This window comes from Heptranchias perlo, chromosome 20, assembly GCF_035084215.1.
Source record: "Heptranchias perlo isolate sHepPer1 chromosome 20, sHepPer1.hap1, whole genome shotgun sequence".
Taxonomy (NCBI): domain Eukaryota; kingdom Metazoa; phylum Chordata; class Chondrichthyes; order Hexanchiformes; family Hexanchidae; genus Heptranchias; species Heptranchias perlo.
In genome coordinates this window covers 38,247,964-38,254,713 of record NC_090344.1, presented here as the reverse complement: position 1 = coordinate 38,254,713, position 6,750 = coordinate 38,247,964, and positions in this window count along the sequence as shown.

Below are 6,750 nucleotides of genomic sequence, written 5' to 3'. Positions count from 1 at the left end.
GAAGCATCTTTACATCCTCCTCACAACTCACATGACCATGAATGTTGGCAGATTACGCTTGGCCTATAATGCCCCTACCACTGGGCCAAACCTGGGCACTGCTGGCCTGAATGTCTCAGCTGTTAACTAGACAAATCACACTGATCCATTTGGAGAGCCGATTCCTCACTTGTCTCTATTTGCTGTGAATTTAAAGATTAGGAATTTCTTCAGGGTTTTTGACAAAGTTACAGAGTGGGAGAAGCACGAGGAAATTCATGGAGTAAAAGAATTCTGCATTTGATAGAAATTTCTCTTTCTTAGATTAGACTTGAGCCAATGTTCCTTCCTTCACTGGTTTCATTGGAAGAGTTTTTCCACCATCTGACGAGCTATGGATTCTGAATTACCAAGTCACGATTTTTCATGAAAATTCTAAATCCAGATTAACAGATGGTGCCACTCATTACTTAACTGGCTACAAGGGAAGGTGCAGTGCTTTGTACCCGTCCCCAGTGTTCCCTTTCTACCCGTCCCCAGTGTTCCCTTTCTACCCGTCCCCAGTGTTCCCTTTCTACCCGTCCCCAGTGTTCTCTCTGTACCCGTCCCCAGTGTTCCTTCTGTACCCGTCCCCAGTGTTCCCTTTTGCCTGTCGAAATGCTCCAAGTCAGAAAGCCAATGTCACCATTAAGCACTTTGGAATTCTCTACCCCAGAGGGCTGAGGATGCCGAATCGTTCAAGGCTGAGATAGATGGATTTCTGGACTTGAGGAGAAACACGGGATATGGGGATCGGGCAGGAAAGTGGAGCTGAGGTCGAAAATCAGCCGTGATCTTATTGAATGGCGGAGCAGGCTTAAGGGGCTGTATGGCCTACTCCTGCTCCTAGTTCTTATGTTCTTAAACTCCACCCTGTTTAAACTATTCAGCATGGCCCTCACACCATAAAACCAGCCCTTGCATTACTTATTTTGATGGGCTTTTTAATCTTGCACTTCGCAGTCAATAGAAACAGCTATTTGTGTTCAACAGAACTGTGGGGTACTTAATTATTGAACCACACTTCCTCGAGCATGGTGATTATATACATTTATGCATCATCAGTGTGCAGGAACAAACTGCTGGGCTTTTTAAAAGAAAAAAGATATAAATAGCTTCCTTTGTTCGTTTGAAGTAATGTGACCGACAATTGTCCTCTCCTCAGAATCTGGAACTTCCTCTTTCAGACACTCTTAAAAAGAATGTAACAAATTCAGCATGTGATTCATTTTACCCAGTAAACCGAGCAAGAATTAGAAGCTTGGCATCACCAACTTACCACGATAACAGAAGCACTTGGGTTTTCTCATTGCTTGGACTTTCTGTTGCTGAGGAGGGGACATGTGGCCAAACTACCAGTGGCCAGTTAGCAGCAAAGCTGTGCTGTGAAACATGCCCTTCTGGCCTGTGATCGGGAGCAGTGCCACAGGGCTTCTCTGTCCCTTTGGCTCCCTCTTGTTCCCTCCTCTCGTGCACACACGCGCACATACTCTCTTTGCAGCACGAGTCATTGGGCAGTGATCAGGAGCGGGAACTCTGATTTTTTTTTTCATCTCCCTTGCCCGGGGGCACTTTTGACCATTTGTCATTTCTCTGACTCCCAGTCTGGCCGAGCTTAACTCATTCAGCGAGGTATGTGGGTTGAGCCTGGGATTTTCTGCTGGTTGGGGAATCCAGGACTAGGGGACATAGCCTAAAAATTAGAGCCAGGACCTTAAGGAGTGAAGTTAGGAAACCCTTCTACACGCAAAGGGTGGTAGAAGTTTGGAACTCTCTTCCGCAAATGGCAGATAACACGAGCTCAATTGTTAATTTTAAATCTGAGATTGATAGATTTTTGTTAACCAAAATTTCTACCATTTTACTGTAAGTAAAGTAATAAGAAAGGGAAGATCTGCAGGTTTTATAGCAGATAGTGTTTTTTTTTAGTGAACCTAGGTCCCTAGTACAGTTAACATTTTCTAATTTCAACGTAATTTAAAAGGGGTAACTAAGCTAAGGCAAGTCATGGCAGCAGACCTCGCACCCGTGATATGCTCCTCCTGCAAGATGTGGGAAGTCATGGACACTACCAGTGTCCCTGCCGACCATGTGTGCGGGAAGTGTGTCCACCTGCAGCTACTGACCGATCGTATCTCGGAGCTGGAGCTGCGGGTGGACTCACTGTGGAGCATTCGCGATGCAGAGAAACTCGTGGATAGCACGTTTAGCGAGTTGGTCACACCGCAGGTAAAGGGTATACAGGCAGGAAGTGAATGGGTGACCATCAGGAAGAGTAAGAGATGCAGGCAGGTAGTGCAGGGGTCCCCTGTGGCCATCCCCCTCTCAAACAGATATGCCACTTTGGATGCTGTTGGGGGGGATGACTTATCAGGGGAAGGCAGCAGCAGCCAACTTCCTGGCACCACGGGTAGCTCTGCTGCACAGGCTGGGAGGAAAAAGAGTGGCAGAGCTATAGTGATAGGGGACTCAATTGTAAGGGGAATAGACAGGCGTTTCTGCGGCCGCAACCGAGACTCCAGGATGGTGTGTTGCCTCCCTGGTGCAAGGATCAAGGATGTCTCGGAGCGGCTACAGAACATTTTGAAGGGGGAGGGCGAACAGCCAGCTGTCGTGGTGCACATAGGCACCAACGATATAGGTAAAAAAGGGGATGAGGTCCTAAAAGCAGAATATAGGGAGTTAGGAGGTAAATTAAAAAATAGGACCTCAAAGGTAGTAATCTCAGGATTGCTGCCAGTGCCACGTGCTAGTCAGAGTAGAAATAGGAGGATATTTCAAATGAATACGTGGCTAGAGGAATGGTGCAAGGGGGAGGGATTCAAATTCCTGGGACACTGGAAACGGTTCTGGGGGAGGTGGGACCAGTACAAACCGGATGGTCTGCACCTGGGCAGGGCCGGGACTGCTGTCCTAGGAGGAGTGTTTGCTAGTGCTGTTGGGGAGGGTTTAAACTAAAGTGGCAGGGGGTTGGGAACCTGAGCAGGGAGAGAGAGGAAAGCGTAACAGGAAGGGACAGAAGGTATGGAGTAATAGGTAAAGTGTTAAAAAAGGAAAAAGCAGGAACTAAGCGTCACAAAACAGATTTGAAAGTTCTTTATCTGAATGCACGTAGCATTCGTAATAAAATGGACGAGTTAACGGCACAAATAACTACGTATGGGTATGATCTTGTGGCCATTACAGAAACATGGCTGCAGGGTGACAACGACTGGGAATTAAATATGCCAGGGTATTTAACAATCAGGAAGGACAGGCAGGAAGGAAGGGGAGGTGGGGTGGCTATGTTAATAAAGGAAGGAATCACTGTAATACAGAGAAATGATATTGGGACAAAGCATCAAGATAATGAAACAGTTTGGGTGGAGATAAGGAATAATAAGGGAAAAAAAACATTAGTGGGTGTAGTATATAGGCCTCCTAATAGTTGCAACTCTGCTGGAAGAAGTATTAATCAGGAGATAGTCGGGGCATGTAATAAGGGAACAGCCATAATTATGGGGGATTTTAATTATCATATTAACTGGACAAATCAAATTGGGCAGAGCAGCCTTGAGGACGAGTTCATTGAGTGCATCAGGGATGGATTTCTTGAACAGTATGTAACTGATCCTACAAGGGGGCAGGCAACCTTGGACCTGGTCCTGTGTAATGAGTCAGGATTAATTAATAATGTCCTAGTTAAGGATCCCCTTGGAACGAGCGACCACAACATGGTTGAATTCCATATCCAATTAGAGGGTGAGAAGGTTGATTCTCAAACAAGCGTACTGAGCTTGAATAAAGGAGACTATGATGGTATGAGAGCGGAATTGATTAAAGTGGACTGGGAAAATAGATTAAAGGGTAAGACGGTACATGAGCAGTGGTGTTCATTTAGGGAGTTATTTTACAACTTTCAAAATAAATATATTCCACTGAGGAAAAAAGGGTGTAAAAGAAATGACAGCCATCCGTGGCTAAGTAAAGAAATCAAGGATAGTATCCGACTAAAAACAAGGACATATAAGGTAGCCAAACTTAGTGGGAGGATAGAAGATTGGGAATTCTTCAAAAGACAGCAAAAAGTAACTAATGGATTGATTAAGAAAGGGAAGTTAGATTATGAAAAGAAATTAGCAAAAAATATAAAAACAGATAGCAAGAGTTTCTATAGTTATATAAAAAGAAAAAGGGTGGCTAAGGCAAACATAGGTCCCTTAGAGGATGAGACCGGGAAATTAATGGTGGGAAACATGGAGATGGCAAAAATGCTGAACAAATATTTTGTTTCAGTCTTTACAGTAGAGGACACTAAGAATATCCCAACACTGGACAAACAGGGGACTCTCGGGGGGGAGGAGCTAAATACGATTAAAATCACTCAGGAGATGGTACTCAGTAAAATAATGGGACTCAAGGCGGATAAATCCCCTGGACCTGATGGCTTCCATCCTAGGGTCTTGAGGGAAGTGGCAGTAGGGATTGTGGATGCTTTGGTGATAGTTTTCCAAAATTCCCTGGACTCAGGAGAGGTCCCGGCAGATTGGAAAACTGCTAATGTAACACCGTTATTTAAAAAGGGTAGTAGGCAGAAGGCTGGAAATTATAGGCCAGTTAGCTTAACATCTGTGGTGGGTAAAATTTTGGAGTCTATTATTAAGGAGACAGTAACGGAACATTTAGATAAGCATAATTTAATAGGACAAAGTCAGCATGGCTTTATGAAGGGGAAGTCATGTCTGACAAATTTGCTTGAGTTCTTCGAGGATATAACGTATATGGTGGATAAAGGGGAACCAGTGGACATAGTGTATTTAGACTTCCAGAAGGCATTCGACAAGGTGCCACATAAAAGATTATTACTTAAGATAAAAAATCACGGGATTGGGGGTAATATTCTGGCATGGGTGGAGGATTGGTTATCGAACAGGAAGCAGAGAGTTGGGATAAATGGTTCATTTTCGGACTGGCAACCAGTAACCAGTGGTGTTCCACAGGGGTCGGTGCTGGGTCCCCAACTCTTTACAATCTATATTAACGATTTGGAGGAGGGGACCGAGTGCAACATATCAAAATTTGCAGATGATACAAAGATGGGAGGGAAAGTAGAGAGTGAGGAGGACATAAAAAACCTGCAAGGGGATATAGACAGGCTGGGTGAGTGGGCAGAGATTTGGCAGATGCAATATAATATTGGAAAATGTGAGGTTATGCACTTTGGCAGGAAAAATCAGAGAGCAAGTTATTTTCTTAATGGCGAGAGACTGGAAAGTACTGCAGTACAAAGGGATCTGGGGGTCCTAGTGCAAGAAAATCAAAAAGTTGGTATGCAGGTGCAGCAGGTGATCAAGAAAGCCAACGGAATGTTGGCTTTTATTGCTAGGGGGATAGAATATAAAAACAAGGAGGTATTGCTGCAGTTATATAAGGTATTGGTGAGACCACACCTGGAATACTGCATACAGTTTTGGTCTCCATACTTAAGAAAAGACATACTTGCTCTCGAGGCAGTACAAAGAAGGTTCACTCGGTTAATCCCGGGGATGAGGGGGCGGACATATGAGGAGAGGTTGAGTAGATTGGGACTCTACTCATTGGAGTTCAGAAGAATGAGAGGCGATCTTATTGAAACATATACGATTGTGAAGGGTCTTGATCGGGTGGATGCAGTAAGGATGTTCCCAAAGATGGGTGAAACTAGAACTAGGGGGCATAATCTTAGAATAAGGGGCTGCTCTTTCAAAACTGAGATGAGGAGAAACTTCTTCACTCAGAGGGTGGTGGGTCTGTGGAATTTGCTGCCCCAGGAAGCTGTGGAAGCTGCATCATTAGATAAATTTAAAACAGAAATAGACAGTTTCCTAGAAGTAAAGGGAATTAGGGGTTATGGGGAGCGGGCAGGAAATTGGACATGAAGCTGAGTTCGGATCGGTCAATGCCCTGTGGGTGGCGGAGAGGGCCCAGGGGCTATGTGGCCGGGTCCTGCTCCGACTTCTTGTGTTCTTTAGATTTGTGGTTGGGATCAGATCAGCCATGATCTTATTGAATGGCGGAGCAGGCTCGAGGGGCCGATTGGCCTACTCCTGCTCCAATTTCTTATGTTCTTATGTTCTTATGTTCTTAAAGGTACTAAGGGATATGGGGCTAAGGTGGGTATATGGAGTTAGATCACATATCAGCCATGCACTCATTGAATGGCGGAACAGGCTTGAGGGGTGAAATGGCTCACTCCTATTCCTATGGTCTATATGGCTCAGGAACTCACAGAATTTCATGTCTGGGGAGTGGCTTTTTTTAAAAATTGGAAAAATAACACGAGCACAACAGCTCTAACGGATTGAGTCCAACTCTGAGATTGAGCTCGCTTGGTTGAACTTGCCACTGGGCTAATCTGCCCTCTTTGGCTCCCTCTTGTTCCCTTCTCTCCTCTCTTTGTTTTCATGCCGCTTAGCTCCCGGTTCTGATGAAAGGCCAAATCCCCAAGATAGTCACTTGCCCTTCCTGTTCAGGTGCTGACTGTCCGGCCATGCACTTCAACCACTTTCTATTCTTCTTCCAGCGAATCCTGCCATGTTCAGCTGGGCAGGAAGGCAACTGCGTGCCCGATAATTAAAATGTAGGTTTCAGTGTTGAACTCAGTTCTGTTGGAGGGCTGTGGGGAAAGAGCAGCGGGGTGGGGGGGAGGGCGGGCGGGTAGGGGTGGAGTGGAACTAATTGGATAGCTCTTTCAAAGAGCCGGCAAAGGCTGAT